Raw genomic sequence first — 24191 nt, 5'->3', positions numbered from 1 at the left:
ACATTATGCACACCTGTCACTCACTCACACCTTCGTACTCACTCGCACTCAAAAGTAGACTCACACACCTACACACACACAGAAATACACACTCACAAATATACACACATACAATCACTCAATTTACCCACTCTAACTCTGACTCACACAGTCATACTCACTCAAAGATAGACTCACACCTATACACACACACAAGAATATACACTCCCAGGCATATACACATGAAAACACAAACACACATGCACCGATGCCCACAGTCACACACACCTTTACACACTTATAAACACAGAAGTCACACACTCACCTCACAAACATATGTACATGCCATATCACATATGTACCCCCTTTCAGTCACTCACACATTTATACTCACTCACACTCAAAAATAATCTCAAACACCTACACACACAAATACGCACTCACAAGCCTATGCACAACATACAAACGTAAACACACACATACACAGATGCCAACACAGCTGCACACACCCATACACACACTCAAAAGCACACACACATTCACCCTCACACACATATGAACCTACACGTACACACAAATGCACGAGTACAAACACAAACACAACACACAGACACATAACGCAAAACACAATATTGTACACATCACACACCAGCCCACACAAAAACCCTTACACAAAAACATTCATATACATACACCCTTGGACACAAGCACTCACACACCAACATACACACTTACACAGTAAGTCACAAACACTCACACTCAAAAATAGGCTCACACACCTACACACACACAGAAATACACACTCAACACTATACGCACATACAATCACACATATGTACCTACTCTCGCTCTCACTCACATATTCATACGTACTCAAAAATGGACTCGCACCTATACACACACAAAATTACACACTCACAAGCATATACACATGAAAACACAAACACACATACACAGATGCCAACACACAGTCACACACACCCTTACACACTTATAACCACACAAGTCACACACTCACCCTCACACACACTTACACACATGAACATACACATGCAGACATTCACACTCTCTCACACACACACTCACCCACAAACTCACCCACAATATTGAATCGATACTCAAACCCGAGGCAACACACTGACACACATCACAAAGGCACACCCGTTCCCATCTCACACACACACACGTACACACCCATACACACACACACTGACTCATTCACAAACACTCACAGCCATACACACTCAGATATGTACACGTACACACACCCAAACGTCCACAATCACAAACATAGATGCACACGCTCATTCAGGCACATATTTACAAATTCACACTCAAATGTAATCAGACACGTACAAACACAGAAACACACACAGATATAAACAAACACTAACACACATGCGAACACACACAGGAGACAACACACACACCCCTACCCTCACATTCACACACTCACAGAAAAACACAATCACACTTAAAAAACACACGTGCATACGCAGACATGTGAATACACCCAAGCCAACACAGTAACATACAAATGCACTCATTCACTGACTCTCATACTCACCCACATATCTCCCACTGCATGCACTCACACACATACACACACACGCACACACTCACACCAATGCACACAATAACCAACCTCACACAATCATTCACACTCCCGCACCCAAGTACCAACGCACACTCAATCCCAAACTCACTGACACACTCACTTGCAAACGCCTGCACATTCTCACACACCTCCCCACACCAAAACACAATGTCACACACTAACTCATTCACACTAACTCTCGCACCCATGAACAAAGAAATTCATGTTCAAATACACATGTACACACAGATGCAGTCACACATTCACTCACATACACCCACCAACACCCCAAAACTCACACTCACACTCACCCACACATGACTCCCTTGCAATCACATGCACACCTACAGAGAAAAAAATTCCAGACGCTCGCACACTCACATTTACACTCCAGCACAGTCACTTACACACACATTCAAAACTCACACGCTCATACACCTACACGTTTACACATTTACTCTGTCTCGCACTCACACACAAACACCCTCCAAAGCATTTGAATCCATACTCAGACACACATGCCAACCCACTAAGACACATCACACAAATACACACACTCACCGCTCACATACACTTTCAAACACACACAAACACACAAGCCAACTCACAAAAACAAAATTCTCACATTGACTCTGTCACTCACACTCACACACTCAACACCACATGCAATCACACACACACAGAAACACAAACACACACGGGAATACGCTCTCTCGCATTCACTGAAACACACATTTATGCACCCTCTTACACACCCACACACACAGAAATACGGACTCACAAACATAGGCCCGTACAATCACACCTATGTACCCCGTCATTCACTCACACATTCATACTCACTCACACTCAAAAACAGACTCACACACCCACACCCACACACAGAAATACATACTCACAAATATACGCACATACAGTCACACCTATGTCCCCACTCTTACTCCGACTCACACACTCATACCCCCTTACTCAAAAATAGACTCACACCTCTACACACACAAAAATACACACTCACAAACAGGTACATACAATATCACATATGTACCCCCTTTCTGTCACTCAAACATTTATACTCACTCACACTCAAAAAGAGATTCAAACACCTACCCACACACAAATACCCACTCACAAGCATATACACCTACAAACACAAATGCCCACATGCACAGATGACAACACACACTCATGCACACCCATACAAACCCATGAACACCAACACTCACACACCCACCCTCACACCAAACGCATTCACATGCTTTCACACTCACACACACAAACACACACACACCCTTGAATTCATACTCTGACCCATAAGCCAACCCACTAAGACCCATCAGTCACACACACCCACACATAACTCACACACATTGAAATACGTACTGAAACACAGAAGCCAACTCCCACGAATAAAACTCTCACGCAGACTGTCACTGACACACACTCACCGACACATGCTATCAAACGTACACACACAAACACAGACACACTCTCTCACATTCCCTCAAACTCAGATACAAACACCCACACTTACACACTCACACACGCAGAAATATGCACTCACAAGTATACACACATACAATCACACATAGGTACCCACTCTCACTCTCACTCACACAGTCATACGCACTTACTTAAAAATTGACTCACACCTATACACACACAAAAAGGCACACTCACAAGCATATACACGTAAAAACACAAGCACACATGCCAACACACAGTCACACATTACACACGTACAGAAATACACACTCACATATATACGCACATACAATCACACATTATGCACACCTGTCACTCACTCACACCTTCGTACTCACTCGCACTCAAAAGTAGACTCACACACCTACACACACACAGAAATACACACTCACAAATATACACACATACAATCACACAATTTACCCACTCTAACTCTGACTCACACAGTCATACTCACTCACTCAAAGATAGACTCACACCTATACACACACAAGAATATACACTCCCAGGCATATACACATGAAAACACAAACACACATGCACCGATGCCAACAGTCACACACACTTTACACACTTATAAACACAGAAGTCACACACTCACCTCACAAACATATGTACATGCCATATCACATATGTACCCCCTTTCAGTCACTCACACATTTATACTCACTCACACTCAAAAATAATCTCAAACACCTACACACACAAATACGCACTCACAAGCCTATGCACATACAAACATAATCACACACATACACAGATGCCAACACACCTGCACACACCCATACACACACTCAAAAGCACACACACATTCACCCTCACACACATATGAACCTACACGTACACACAAATGCACGAGTACAAACACAAACACAACACACAGACACATAACGCAAAACACAGTATTGTACACATCACACACCAGCACACACAAAAACCCTTACACAAAAACATTCATATACATACACCCTTGGACACAAGCACTCACACACCAACATACACACTTACACAGTAAGTCACAAACACACACTCAAAAATAGGCTCACACACCTACACACACACAGAAATACACACTCAACACTATACGCACATACAATCACACATATGTACCTACTCTCGCTCTCACTCACATATTCATACGTACTCAAAAATGGACTCGCACCTATACACACACAAAATTACACACTCACAAGCATATACACATGAAAACACAAACACACATACACAGATGCCAACACACAGTCACACACACCCTTACACACTTATAACCACACAAGTCACACACTCACCCTCACACACACTTACACACATATGAACATACACATGCAGACATTCACACTCTCTCACACACACACTCACCCACAAAATCACCCACAATATTGAATCGATACTCAAACCCGAGGCAACACACTGACACACATCACAAACGCACACCCGTTCCCATCTCACACACACACACGTACACACCCATACACACACACACTGACTCATTCACAAACACTCACAGCCATACACACTCAGATATGTACACGTACACACACCCAAACGTCCACAATCACAAACATAGATGCACACGCTCATTCATGCACATATTTACAAATTCACACTCAAATGTAATCAGACACGTACAAACACAGAAACACACACAGATATAAACAAACACTAACACACATGTGAACACACACAGGAGACAACACACACACCCCTACCCTCACATTCACACACTCACAGAAAAACACAATCACACTTAAAAAACACACGTGCATACGCAGACATGTGAATACACCCAAGCCAACACAGTAACATACAAATGCACTCATTCACTGACTCTCATACTCACCCACATATCTCCCACTGCATGCACTCACACACATACACACACACACGCACACACTCACACCAACGCACACAAGAACCAACCTCACACAATCATTCACACTCCCGCACCCAAGCACCAACGCCCACTCAATCCCAAACTCACTGACACACTCACTTGCAAACGCCTGCACATTCTCACACACCTCCCCACACCAAAACACAATGTCACACACTAACTCATTCACACTAACTCTCGCACCCATGAACAAAGAAATTCATGTTCAAATACACATGTACACACAGATGCAGTCACACATTCACTCACATACACCCACCAACACCCCAAAACTCACACTCACACTCACCCACACATGACTCCCTTGCAATCACATGCACACCTACAGAGAAAAAAATTACAGACGCTCGCACACTCACATTTACACTCCCGCACAGTCACTTACACACACATTCAAAACTCACACGCTCATACACCTACACGTTTACACATTTACTCTGTCTCGCACTCACACACAAACACCCTCCAAAGCATTTGAATCCATACTCAGACACACATGCCAACCCACTAAGACACATCACACAAATACACACACTCACCCCTCACATACACATTCAAACACACACAGACACACAAGCCAACTCACAAAAACAAAATTCTCACATTGACTCTGTCACTCACACTCACACACTCAACACCACATGCAATCACACACACACAGAAACACAAACACACACGGGAATACGCTCTCTCGCATTCACTGAAACACACATTTATACACCCTCTTACACACCCACACACACAGAAATACAGACTCACAAACATGTGCCCATACAATCACACATATGCACCCCGTCATTCACTCACACATTCATACTCACTCACACTCAAAAACAGACTCACACACCCACACCCACACACAGAAATACATACTCACAAATATACGCACATACAGTCACACCTATGTCCCCACTCTTACTCCGACTCACACACTCATACCCCCTTACTCAAAAATAGACTCACACCTCTACACACACAAAAATACACATTCACAAACAGGTACATACAATATCACATATGTACCCCCTTTCCGTCACTCAAACATTTATACTCACTCACACTCAAAAAGAGATTCAAACACCTACACACACACAAATACCCACTCACAAGCATATACACCTACAAACACAAATGCCCACATGCACAGATGACAACACACACTCATGCACACCCATACAAACCCATGAACACCAACACTCACACACCCACCCTCACACCAAACGCATTCACATGCTTTCACACTCACACACACAAACACACACACACCCTTGAATTCATACTCTGACCCATAAGCCAACCCACTAAGACCCATCAGTCACACACACCCACACATAACTCACACACATTGAAATACGTACTGAAACACAGAAGCCAACTCCCACGAATAAAACTCTCACGCAGACTGTCACTGACACACACTCACCGACACATGCTATCAAACGTACACACACAAACACAGACACACTCTCTCACATTCCCTCAAACTCAGATACAAACACCCACACTTACACACTCACACACGCAGAAATATGCACTCACAAGTATACACACATACAATCACACATAGGTACCCACTCTCACTCTCACTCACACAGTCATACGCACTTACTTAAAAATTGACTCACACCTATACACACACAAAAAGGCACACTCACAAGCATATACACGTAAAAACACAAGCACACATGCCAACACACAGTCACACATTACACACGTACAGAAATACACACTCACATATATACGCACATACAATCACACATTATGCACACCTGTCACTCACTCACACCTTCGTACTCACTCGCACTCAAAAGTAGACTCACACACCTACACACACACAGAAATACACACTCACAAATATACACACATACAATCACACAATTTACCCACTCTAACTCTGACTCACACAGTCATACTCACTCACTCAAAGATAGACTCACACCTATACACACACAAGAATATACACTCCCAGGCATATACACATGAAAACACAAACACACATGCACCGATGCCAACAGTCACACACACTTTACACACTTATAAACACAGAAGTCACACACTCACCTCACAAACATATGTACATGCCATATCACATATGTACCCCCTTTCAGTCACTCACACATTTATACTCACTCACACTCAAAAATAATCTCAAACACCTACACACACAAATACGCACTCACAAGCCTATGCACATACAAACATAATCACACACATACACAGATTCCAACACACCTGCACACACCCATACACACACTCAAAAGCACACACACATTCACCCTCACACACATATGAACCTACACGTACACACAAATGCACGAGTACAAACACAAACACAACACACAGACACATAACGCAAAACACAGTATTGTACACATCACACACCAGCACACACAAAAACCCTTACACAAAAACAGTCACATACATACACCCTTGGACACAAGCACTCACACACCAACATACACACTTACACAGTAAGTCACAAACACACACTCAAAAATAGGCTCACACACCTACACACACACAGAAATACACACTCAACACTATACGCACATACAATCACACATATGTACCTACTCTCGCTCTCACTCACATATTCATACGTACTCAAAAATGGACTCGCACCTATACACACACAAAATTACACACTCACAAGCATATACACATGAAAACACAAACACACATACACAGATGCCAACACACAGTCACACACACCCTTACACACTTATAACCACACAAGTCACACACTCACCCTCACACACACTTACACACATATGAACATACACATGCAGACATTCACACTCTCTCACACACACACTCACCCACAAACTCACCCACAATATTGAATCGATACTCAAACCCGAGGCAACACACTGACACACATCACAAACGCACACCCGTTCCCATCTCACACACACACACGTACACACCCATACACACACACACTGACTCATTCACAAACACTCACTGCCATACACACTCAGATATGTACACGTACACACACCCAAACGTCCACAATCACAAACATAGATGCACACGCTCATTCATGCACATATTTACAAATTCACACTCAAATGTAATCAGACACGTACAAACACAGAAACACACACAGATATAAACAAACACTAACACACATGTGAACACACACAGGAGACAACACACACACCCCTACCCTCACATTCACACACTCACAGAAAAACACAATCACACTTAAAAAACACACGTGCATACGCAGACATGTGAATACACCCAAGCCAACACAGTAACATACAAATGCACTCATTCACTGACTCTCATACTCACCCACATATCTCCCACTGCATGCACTCACACACATACACACACACACGCACACACTCACACCAACGCACACAAGAACCAACCTCACACAATCATTCACACTCCCGCACCCAAGCACCAACGCCCACTCAATCCCAAACTCACTGACACACTCACTTGCAAACGCCTGCACATTCTCACACACCTCCCCACACCAAAACACAATGTCACACACTAACTCATTCACACTAACTCTCGCACCCATGAACAAAGAAATTCATGTTCAAATACACATGTACACACAGATGCAGTCACACATTCACTCACATACACCCACCAACACCCCAAAACTCACACTCACACTCACCCACACATGACTCCCTTGCAATCACATGCACACCTACAGAGAAAAAAATTACAGACGCTCGCACACTCACATTTACACTCCCGCACAGTCACTTACACACACATTCAAAACTCACACGCTCATACACCTACACGTTTACACATTTACTCTGTCTCGCACTCACACACAAACACCCTCCAAAGCATTTGAATCCATACTCAGACACACATGCCAACCCACTAAGACACATCACACAAATACACACACTCACCCCTCACATACACATTCAAACACACACAGACACACAAGCCAACTCACAAAAACAAAATTCTCACATTGACTCTGTCACTCACACTCACACACTCAACACCACATGCAATCACACACACACAGAAACACAAACACACACGGGAATACGCTCTCTCGCATTCACTGAAACACACATTTATACACCCTCTTACACACCCACACACACAGAAATACAGACTCACAAACATGTGCCCATACAATCACACATATGCACCCCGTCATTCACTCACACATTCATACTCACTCACACTCAAAAACAGACTCACACACCCACACCCACACACAGAAATACATACTCACAAATATACGCACATACAGTCACACCTATGTCCCCACTCTTACTCCGACTCACACACTCATACCCCCTTACTCAAAAATAGACTCACACCTCTACACACACAAAAATACACACTCACAAACAGGTACATACAATATCACATATGTACCCCCTTTCCGTCACTCAAACATTTATACTCACTCACACTCAAAAAGAGATTCAAACACCTACCCACACACAAATACCCACTCACAAGCATATACACCTACAAACACAAATGCCCACATGCACAGATGACAACACACACTCATGCACACCCATACAAACCCATGAACACCAACACTCACACACCCACCCTCACACCAAACGCATTCACATGCTTTCACACTCACACACACAAACACACACACACCCTTGAATTCATACTCTGACCCATAAGCCAACCCACTAAGACCCATCAGTCACACACACCCACACATAACTCACACACATTGAAATACGTACTGAAACACAGAAGCCAACTCCCACGAATAAAACTCTCACGCAGACTGTCACTGACACACACTCACCGACACATGCTATCAAACGTACACACACAAACACAGACACACTCTCTCACATTCCCTCAAACTCAGATACAAACACCCACACTTACACACTCACACACGCAGAAATATGCACTCACAAGTATACACACATACAATCACACATAGGTACCCACTCTCACTCTCACTCACACAGTCATACGCACTTACTTAAAAATTGACTCACACCTATACACACACAAAAAGGCACACTCACAAGCATATACACGTAAAAACACAAGCACACATGCCAACACACAGTCACACATTACACACGTACAGAAATACACACTCACATATATACGCACATACAATCACACATTATGCACACCTGTCACTCACTCACACCTTCGTACTCACTCGCACTCAAAAGTAGACTCACACACCTACACACACACAGAAATACACACTCACAAATATACACACATACAATCACACAATTTACCCACTCTAACTCTGACTCACACAGTCATACTCACTCACTCAAAGATAGACTCACACCTATACACACACAAGAATATACACTCCCAGGCATATACACATGAAAACACAAACACACATGCACCGATGCCAACAGTCACACACACTTTACACACTTATAAACACAGAAGTCACACACTCACCTCACAAACATATGTACATGCCATATCACATATGTACCCCCTTTCAGTCACTCACACATTTATACTCACTCACACTCAAAAATAATCTCAAACACCTACACACACAAATACGCACTCACAAGCCTATGCACATACAAACATAATCACACACATACACAGATGCCAACACACCTGCACACACCCATACACACACTCAAAAGCACACACACATTCACCCTCACACACATATGAACCTACACGTACACACAAATGCACGAGTACAAACACAAACACAACACACAGACACATAACGCAAAACACAGTATTGTACACATCACACACCAGCACACACAAAAACCCTTACACAAAAACATTCATATACATACACCCTTGGACACAAGCACTCACACACCAACATACACACTTACACAGTAAGTCACAAACACACACTCAAAAATAGGCTCACACACCTACACACACACAGAAATACACACTCAACACTATACGCACATACAATCACACATATGTACCTACTCTCGCTCTCACTCACATATTCATACGTACTCAAAAATGGACTCGCACCTATACACACACAAAATTACACACTCACAAGCATATACACATGAAAACACAAACACACATACACAGATGCCAACACACAGTCACACACACCCTTACACACTTATAACCACACAAGTCACACACTCACCCTCACACACACTTACACACATATGAACATACACATGCAGACATTCACACTCTCTCACACACACACTCACCCACAAAATCACCCACAATATTGAATCGATACTCAAACCCGAGGCAACACACTGACACACATCACAAACGCACACCCGTTCCCATCTCACACACACACACGTACACACCCATACACACACACACTGACTCATTCACAAACACTCACAGCCATACACACTCAGATATGTACACGTACACACACCCAAACGTCCACAATCACAAACATAGATGCACACGCTCATTCATGCACATATTTACAAATTCACACTCAAATGTAATCAGACACGTACAAACACAGAAACACACACAGATATAAACAAACACTAACACACATGTGAACACACACAGGAGACAACACACACACCCCTACCCTCACATTCACACACTCACAGAAAAACACAATCACACTTAAAAAACACACGTGCATACGCAGACATGTGAATACACCCAAGCCAACACAGTAACATACAAATGCACTCATTCACTGACTCTCATACTCACCCACATATCTCCCACTGCATGCACTCACACACATACACACACACACGCACACACTCACACCAACGCACACAAGAACCAACCTCACACAATCATTCACACTCCCGCACCCAAGCACCAACGCCCACTCAATCCCAAACTCACTGACACACTCACTTGCAAACGCCTGCACATTCTCACACACCTCCCCACACCAAAACACAATGTCACACACTAACTCATTCACACTAACTCTCGCACCCATGAACAAAGAAATTCATGTTCAAATACACATGTACACACAGATGCAGTCACACATTCACTCACATACACCCACCAACACCCCAAAACTCACACTCACACTCACCCACACATGACTCCCTTGCAATCACATGCACACCTACAGAGAAAAAAATTACAGACGCTCGCACACTCACATTTACACTCCCGCACAGTCACTTACACACACATTCAAAACTCACACGCTCATACACCTACACGTTTACACATTTACTCTGTCTCGCACTCACACACAAACACCCTCCAAAGCATTTGAATCCATACTCAGACACACATGCCAACCCACTAAGACACATCACACAAATACACACACTCACCCCTCACATACACATTCAAACACACACAGACACACAAGCCAACTCACAAAAACAAAATTCTCACATTGACTCTGTCACTCACACTCACACACTCAACACCACATGCAATCACACACACACAGAAACACAAACACACACGGGAATACGCTCTCTCGCATTCACTGAAACACACATTTATACACCCTCTTACACACCCACACACACAGAAATACAGACTCACAAACATGTGCCCATACAATCACACATATGCACCCCGTCATTCACTCACACATTCATACTCACTCACACTCAAAAACAGACTCACACACCCACACCCACACACAGAAATACATACTCACAAATATACGCACATACAGTCACACCTATGTCCCCACTCTTACTCCGACTCACACACTCATACCCCCTTACTCAAAAATAGACTCACACCTCTACACACACAAAAATACACATTCACAAACAGGTACATACAATATCACATATGTACCCCCTTTCCGTCACTCAAACATTTATACTCACTCACACTCAAAAAGAGATTCAAACACCTACACACACACAAATACCCACTCACAAGCATATACACCTACAAACACAAATGCCCACATGCACAGATGACAACACACACTCATGCACACCCATACAAACCCATGAACACCAACACTCACACACCCACCCTCACACCAAACGCATTCACATGCTTTCACACTCACACACACAAACACACACACACCCTTGAATTCATACTCTGACCCATAAGCCAACCCACTAAGACCCATCAGTCACACACACCCACACATAACTCACACACATTGAAATACGTACTGAAACACAGAAGCCAACTCCCACGAATAAAACTCTCACGCAGACTGTCACTGACACACACTCACCGACACATGCTATCAAACGTACACACACAAACACAGACACACTCTCTCACATTCCCTCAAACTCAGATACAAACACCCACACTTACACACTCACACACGCAGAAATATGCACTCACAAGTATACACACATACAATCACACATAGGTACCCACTCTCACTCTCACTCACACAGTCATACGCACTTACTTAAAAATTGACTCACACCTATACACACACAAAAAGGCACACTCACAAGCATATACACGTAAAAACACAAGCACACATGCCAACACACAGTCACACATTACACACGTACAGAAATACACACTCACATATATACGCACATACAATCACACATTATGCACACCTGTCACTCACTCACACCTTCGTACTCACTCGCACTCAAAAGTAGACTCACACACCTACACACACACAGAAATACACACTCACAAATATACACACATACAATCACACAATTTACCCACTCTAACTCTGACTCACACAGTCATACTCACTCACTCAAAGATAGACTCACACCTATACACACACAAGAATATACACTCCCAGGCATATACACATGAAAACACAAACACACATGCACCGATGCCAACAGTCACACACACTTTACACACTTATAAACACAGAAGTCACACACTCACCTCACAAACATATGTACATGCCATATCACATATGTACCCCCTTTCAGTCACTCACACATTTATACTCACTCACACTCAAAAATAATCTCAAACACCTACACACACAAATACGCACTCACAAGCCTATGCACATACAAACATAATCACACACATACACAGATTCCAACACACCTGCACACACCCATACACACACTCAAAAGCACACACACATTCACCCTCACACACATATGAACCTACACGTACACACAAATGCACGAGTACAAACACAAACACAACACACAGACACATAACGCAAAACACAGTATTGTACACATCACACACCAGCACACACAAAAACCCTTACACAAAAACAGTCACATACATACACCCTTGGACACAAGCACTCACACACCAACATACACACTTACACAGTAAGTCACAAACACACACTCAAAAATAGGCTCACACACCTACACACACACAGAAATACACACTCAACACTATACGCACATACAATCACACATATGTACCTACTCTCGCTCTCACTCACATATTCATACGTACTCAAAAATGGACTCGCACCTATACACACACAAAATTACACACTCACAAGCATATACACATGAAAACACAAACACACATACACAGATGCCAACACACAGTCACACACACCCTTACACACTTATAACCACACAAGTCACACACTCACCCTCACACACACTTACACACATATGAACATACACATGCAGACATTCACACTCTCTCACACACACACTCACCCACAAACTCACCCACAATATTGAATCGATACTCAAACCCGAGGCAACACACTGACACACATCACAAACGCACACCCGTTCCCATCTCACACACACACACGTACACACCCATACACACACACACTGACTCATTCACAAACACTCACTGCCATACACACTCAGATATGTACACGTACACACACCCAAACGTCCACAATCACAAACATAGATGCACACGCTCATTCATGCACATATTTACAAATTCACACTCAAATGTAATCAGACACGTACAAACACAGAAACACACACAGATATAAACAAACACTAACACACATGTGAACACACACAGGAGACAACACACACACCCCTACCCTCACATTCACACACTCACAGAAAAACACAATCACACTTAAAAAACACACGTGCATACGCAGACATGTGAATACACCCAAGCCAACACAGTAACATACAAATGCACTCATTCACTGACTCTCATACTCACCCACATATCTCCCACTGCATGCACTCACACACATACACACACACACGCACACACTCACACCAACGCACACAAGAACCAACCTCACACAATCATTCACACTCCCGCACCCAAGCACCAACGCCCACTCAATCCCAAACTCACTGACACACTCACTTGCAAACACCTGCACATTCTCACACACCTCCCCACACCAAAACACAATGTCACACACTAACTCATTCACACTAACTCTCGCACCCATGAACAAAGAAATTCATGTTCAAATACACATGTACACACAGATGCAGTCACACATTCACTCACATACACCCACCAACACCCCAAAACTCACACTCACACTCACCCACACATGACTCCCTTGCAATCACATGCACACCTACAGAGAAAAAAATTACAGACGCTCGCACACTCACATTTACACTCCCGCACAGTCACTTACACACACATTCAAAACTCACACGCTCATACACCTACACGTTTACACATTTACTCTGTCTCGCACTCACACACAAACACCCTCCAAAGCATTTGAATCCATACTCAGACACACATGCCAACCCACTAAGACACATCACACAAATACACACACTCACCCCTCACATACACATTCAAACACACACAGACACACAAGCCAACTCACAAAAACAAAATTCTCACATTGACTCTGTCACTCACACTCACACACTCAACACCACATGCAATCACACACACACAGAAACACAAACACACACGGGAATACGCTCTCTCGCATTCACTGAAACACACATTTATACACCCTCTTACACACCCACACACACAGAAATACAGACTCACAAACATGTGCCCATACAATCACACATATGCACCCCGTCATTCACTCACACATTCATACTCACTCACACTCAAAAACACACTCACACACCCACACCCACACACAGAAATACATACTCACAAATATACGCACATACAGTCACACCTATGTCCCCACTCTTACTCCGACTCACACACTCATACCCCCTTACTCAAAAATAGACTCACACCTCTACACACACAAAAATACACATTCACAAACAGGTACATACAATATCACATATGTACCCCCTTTCCGTCACTCAAACATTTATACTCACTCACACTCAAAAAGAGATTCAAACACCTACACACACACAAATACCCACTCACAAGCATATACACCTACAAACACAAATGCCCACATGCACAGATGACAACACACACTCATGCACACCCATACAAACCCATGAACACCAACACTCACACACCCACCCTCACACCAAACGCATTCACATGCTTTCACACTCACACACACAAACACACACACACCCTTGAATTCATACTCTGACCCATAAGCCAACCCACTAAGACCCATCAGTCACACACACCCACACATAACTCACACACATTGAAATACGTACTGAAACACAGAAGCCAACTCCCACGAATAAAACTCTCATGCAGACTGTCACTGACACACACTCACCGACACATGCTATCAAACGTACACACACAAACACAGACACACTCTCTCACATTCCCTCAAACTCAGATACAAACACCCACACTTACACACTCACACACGCGGAAATATGCACTCACAAGTATACACACATACAATCACACATAGGTACCCACTCTCACTCTCACTCACACAGTCATACGCACTTACTTAAAAATAGACTCACACCTATACACACACAAAAAGGCACACTCACAAGCATATACACGTCAAAACACAAGCACACATGCCAACACACAGTCACACATTACACACGTACAGAAATACACACTCACATATATACGCACATACAATCACACATTATGCACACCTGTCACTCACTCACACCTTCGTACTCACTCGCACTCAAAAGTAGACTCACACACCTACACACACACAGAAATACACACTCACAAATATACACACATACAATCACACAATTTACCCACTCTAACTCTGACTCACACAGTCATACTCACTCACTCAAAGATAGACTCACACCTATACACACACAAGAATATACACTCCCAGGCATATACACATGAAAACACAAACACACATGCACCGATGCCAACAGTCACACACACTTTACACACTTATAAACACAGAAGTCACACACTCACCTCACAAACATATGTACATGCCTTATCACATATGTACCCCCTTTCAGTCACTCACACATTTATACTCACTCACACTCAAAAATAATCTCAAACACCTACACACACAAATACGCACTCACAAGCCTATGCACATACAAACATAATCACACACATACACAGATGCCAACACACCTGCACACACCCATACACACACTCAAAAGCACACACACATTCACCCTCACACACATATGAACCTACACGTACACACAAATGCACGAGTACAAACACAAACACAACACACAGACACATAACGCAAAACACAGTATTGTACACATCACACACCAGCACACACAAAAACCCTTACACAAAAACATTCATATACATACACCCTTGGACACAAGCACTCACACACCAACATACACACTTACACAGTAAGTCACAAACACTCACACTCAAAAATAGGCTCACACACCTACACACACACAGAAATACACACTCAACACTATACGCACATACAATCACACATATGTACCTACTCTCGCTCTCACTCACATATTCATACGTACTCAAAAATGGACTCGCACCTATACACACACAAAATTACATACTCACAAGCATATACACATGAAAACACAAACACACATACACAGATGCCAACACACAGTCACACACACCCTTACACACTTATAACCACACAAGTCACACACTCACCCTCACACACACTTACACACATGAACATACACATGCAGACATTCACACTCTCTCACACACACACTCACCCACAAACTCACCCACAATATTGAATCGATACTCAAACCCGAGGCAACACACTGACACACATCACAAACGCACACCCGTTCCCATCTCACACACACACACGTACACACCCATACACACACACACTGACTCATTCACAAACACTCACAGCCATACACACTCAGATATGTACACGTACACACACCCAAACGTCCACAATCACAAACATAGATGCACACGCTCATTCAGGCACATATTTACAAATTCACACTCAAATGTAATCAGACACGTACAAACACAGAAACACACACAGATATAAACAAACACTAACACACATGCGAACACACACAGGAGACAACACACACACCCCTACCCTCACATTCACACACTCACAGAAAAACACAATCACACTTAAAAAACACACGTGCATACGCAGACATGTGAATACACCCAAGCCAACACAGTAACATACAAATGCACTCATTCACTGACTCTCATACTCACCCACATATCTCCCACTGCATGCACTCACACACATACACACACACGCACACACTCACACCAATGCACACAATAACCAACCTCACACAATCATTCACACTCCCGCACCCAAGTACCAATGCACACTCAATCCCAAACTCACTGACACACTCACTTGCAAACGCCTGCACATTCTCACACACCTCCCCACACCAAAACACAATGTCACACACTAACTCATTCACACTAACTCTCGCACCCATGAACAAAGAAATTCATGTTCAAATACACATGTACACACAGATGCAGTCACACATTCACTCACATACACCCACCAACACCCCAAAACTCACACTCACCCACACAAGACTCCCTTGCAATCACATGCACACCTACAGAGAAAAAATTCCAGACGCTCGCACACTCACATTTACACTCCCGCACAGTCACTTACACACACATTCAAAACTCACACGCTCATACACCTACACGTTTACACATTTACTCTGTCTCGCACTCACACACAAACACCCTCCAAAGCATTTGAATCCATACTCAGACACACATGCCAACCCACTAAGACACATCACACAAATACACACACTCACCGCTCACATACACTTTCAAACACACACAAACACACAAGCCAACTCACAAAAACAAAATTCTCACATTGACTCTGTCACTCACACTCACACACTCAACACCACATGCAATCACACACACACAGAAACACAAACACACACGGGAATACGCTCTCTCGCATTCACTGAAACACACATTTATGCACCCTCTTACACACCCACACACACAGAAATACGGACTCACAAACATAGGCCCGTACAATCACACCTATGTACCCCGTCATTCACTCACACATTCATACTCACTCACACTCAAAAACAGACTCACACACCCACACCCACACACAGAAATACATACTCACAAATATACGCACATACAGTCACACCTATGTCCCCACTCTTACTCCGACTCACACACTCATACCCCCTTACTCAAAAATAGACTCACACCTCTACACACACAAAAATACACACTCACAAACAGGTACATACAATATCACATATGTACCCCCTTTCCGTCACTCAAACATTTATACTCACTCACACTCAAAAAGAGATTCAAACACCTACCCACACACAAATACCCACTCACAAGCATATACACCTACAAACACAAATGCCCACATGCACAGATGACAACACACACTCATGCACACCCATACAAACCCATGAACACCAACACTCACACACCCACCCTCACACCAAACGCATTCACATGCTTTCACACTCACACACACAAACACACACACACCCTTGAATTCATACTCTGACCCATAAGCCAACCCACTAAGACCCATCAGTCACACACACCCACACATAACTCACACACATTGAAATACGTACTGAAACACAGAAGCCAACTCCCACGAATAAAACTCTCACGCAGACTGTCACTGACACACACTCACCGACACATGCTATCAAACGTACACACACAAACACAGACACACTCTCTCACATTCCCTCAAACTCAGATACAAACACCCACACTTACACACTCACACACGCAGAAATATGCACTCACAAGTATACACACATACAATCACACATAGGTACCCACTCTCACTCTCACTCACACAGTCATACGCACTTACTTAAAAATTGACTCACACCTATACACACACAAAAAGGCACACTCACAAGCATATACACGTAAAAACACAAGCACACATGCCAACACACAGTCACACATTACACACGTACAGAAATACACACTCACATATATACGCACATACAATCACACATTATGCACACCTGTCACTCACTCACACCTTCGTACTCACTCGCACTCAAAAGTAGACTCACACACCTACACACACACAGAAATACACACTCACAAATATACACACATACAATCACTCAATTTACCCACTCTAACTCTGACTCACACAGTCATACTCACTCAAAGATAGACTCACACCTATACACACACACAAGAATATACACTCCCAGGCATATACACATGAAAACACAAACACACATGCACCGATGCCCACAGTCACACACACCTTTACACACTTATAAACACAGAAGTCACACACTCACCTCACAAACATATGTACATGCCATATCACATATGTACCCCCTTTCAGTCACTCACACATTTATACTCACTCACACTCAAAAATAATCTCAAACACCTACACACACAAATACGCACTCACAAGCCTATGCACAACATACAAACGTAAACACACACATACACAGATGCCAACACAGCTGCACACACCCATACACACACTCAAAAGCACACACACATTCACCCTCACACACATATGAACCTACACGTACACACAAATGCACGAGTACAAACACAAACACAACACACAGACACATAACGCAAAACACAGTATTGTACACATCACACACCAGCACACACAAAAACCCTTACACAAAAACATTCATATACATACACCCTTGGACACAAGCACTCACACACCAACATACACACTTACACAGTAAGTCACAAACACACACTCAAAAATAGGCTCACACACCTACACACACACAGAAATACACACTCAACACTATACGCACATACAATCACACATATGTACCTACTCTCGCTCTCACTCACATATTCATACGTACTCAAAAATGGACTCGCACCTATACACACACAAAATTACACACTCACAAGCATATACACATGAAAACACAAACACACATACACAGATGCCAACACACAGTCACACACACCCTTACACACTTATAACCACACAAGTCACACACTCACCCTCACACACACTTACACACATATGAACATACACATGCAGACATTCACACTCTCTCACACACACACTCACCCACAAAATCACCCACAATATTGAATCGATACTCAAACCCGAGGCAACACACTGACACACATCACAAACGCACACCCGTTCCCATCTCACACACACACACGTACACACCCATACACACACACACTGACTCATTCACAAACACTCACAGCCATACACACTCAGATATGTACACGTACACACACCCAAACGTCCACAATCACAAACATAGATGCACACGCTCATTCATGCACATATTTACAAATTCACACTCAAATGTAATCAGACACGTACAAACACAGAAACACACACAGATATAAACAAACACTAACACACATGTGAACACACACAGGAGACAACACACACACCCCTACCCTCACATTCACACACTCACAGAAAAACACAATCACACTTAAAAAACACACGTGCATACGCAGACATGTGAATACACCCAAGCCAACACAGTAACATACAAATGCACTCATTCACTGACTCTCATACTCACCCACATATCTCCCACTGCATGCACTCACACACATACACACACACACGCACACACTCACACCAACGCACACAAGAACCAACCTCACACAATCATTCACACTCCCGCACCCAAGCACCAACGCCCACTCAATCCCAAACTCACTGACACACTCACTTGCAAACGCCTGCACATTCTCACACACCTCCCCACACCAAAACACAATGTCACACACTAACTCATTCACACTAACTCTCGCACCCATGAACAAAGAAATTCATGTTCAAATACACATGTACACACAGATGCAGTCACACATTCACTCACATACACCCACCAACACCCCAAAACTCACACTCACACTCACCCACACATGACTCCCTTGCAATCACATGCACACCTACAGAGAAAAAAATTACAGACGCTCGCACACTCACATTTACACTCCCGCACAGTCACTTACACACACATTCAAAACTCACACGCTCATACACCTACACGTTTACACATTTACTCTGTCTCGCACTCACACACAAACACCCTCCAAAGCATTTGAATCCATACTCAGACACACATGCCAACCCACTAAGACACATCACACAAATACACACACTCACCCCTCACATACACATTCAAACACACACAGACACACAAGCCAACTCACAAAAACAAAATTCTCACATTGACTCTGTCACTCACACTCACACACTCAACACCACATGCAATCACACACACACAGAAACACAAACACACACGGGAATACGCTCTCTCGCATTCACTGAAACACACATTTATACACCCTCTTACACACCCACACACACAGAAATACAGACTCACAAACATGTGCCCATACAATCACACATATGCACCCCGTCATTCACTCACACATTCATACTCACTCACACTCAAAAACAGACTCACACACCCACACCCACACACAGAAATACATACTCACAAATATACGCACATACAGTCACACCTATGTCCCCACTCTTACTCCGACTCACACACTCATACCCCCTTACTCAAAAATAGACTCACACCTCTACACACACAAAAATACACATTCACAAACAGGTACATACAATATCACATATGTACCCCCTTTCCGTCACTCAAACATTTATACTCACTCACACTCAAAAAGAGATTCAAACACCTACACACACACAAATACCCACTCACAAGCATATACACCTACAAACACAAATGCCCACATGCACAGATGACAACACACACTCATGCACACCCATACAAACCCATGAACACCAACACTCACACACCCACCCTCACACCAAACGCATTCACATGCTTTCACACTCACACACACAAACACACACACACCCTTGAATTCATACTCTGACCCATAAGCCAACCCACTAAGACCCATCAGTCACACACACCCACACATAACTCACACACATTGAAATACGTACTGAAACACAGAAGCCAACTCCCACGAATAAAACTCTCACGCAGACTGTCACTGACACACACTCACCGACACATGCTATCAAACGTACACACACAAACACAGACACACTCTCTCACATTCCCTCAAACTCAGATACAAACACCCACACTTACACACTCACACACGCAGAAATATGCACTCACAAGTATACACACATACAATCACACATAGGTACCCACTCTCACTCTCACTCACACAGTCATACGCACTTACTTAAAAATTGACTCACACCTATACACACACAAAAAGGCACACTCACAAGCATATACACGTAAAAACACAAGCACACATGCCAACACACAGTCACACATTACACACGTACAGAAATACACACTCACATATATACGCACATACAATCACACATTATGCACACCTGTCACTCACTCACACCTTCGTACTCACTCGCACTCAAAAGTAGACTCACACACCTACACACACACAGAAATACACACTCACAAATATACACACATACAATCACACAATTTACCCACTCTAACTCTGACTCACACAGTCATACTCACTCACTCAAAGATAGACTCACACCTATACACACACAAGAATATACACTCCCAGGCATATACACATGAAAACACAAACACACATGCACCGATGCCAACAGTCACACACACTTTACACACTTATAAACACAGAAGTCACACACTCACCTCACAAACATATGTACATGCCATATCACATATGTACCCCCTTTCAGTCACTCACACATTTATACTCACTCACACTCAAAAATAATCTCAAACACCTACACACACAAATACGCACTCACAAGCCTATGCACATACAAACATAATCACACACATACACAGATTCCAACACACCTGCACACACCCATACACACACTCAAAAGCACACACACATTCACCCTCACACACATATGAACCTACACGTACACACAAATGCACGAGTACAAACACAAACACAACACACAGACACATAACGCAAAACACAGTATTGTACACATCACACACCAGCACACACAAAAACCCTTACACAAAAACAGTCACATACATACACCCTTGGACACAAGCACTCACACACCAACATACACACTTACACAGTAAG

Source organism: Castor canadensis, chromosome 1 (genome assembly GCF_047511655.1).
Source record: "Castor canadensis chromosome 1, mCasCan1.hap1v2, whole genome shotgun sequence".
In the NCBI taxonomy this organism is placed as follows: Eukaryota; Metazoa; Chordata; class Mammalia; order Rodentia; family Castoridae; genus Castor; species Castor canadensis.
The sequence above is the reverse complement of the archived record's forward strand: the minus strand, read 5'-3'. Positions refer to the sequence as shown.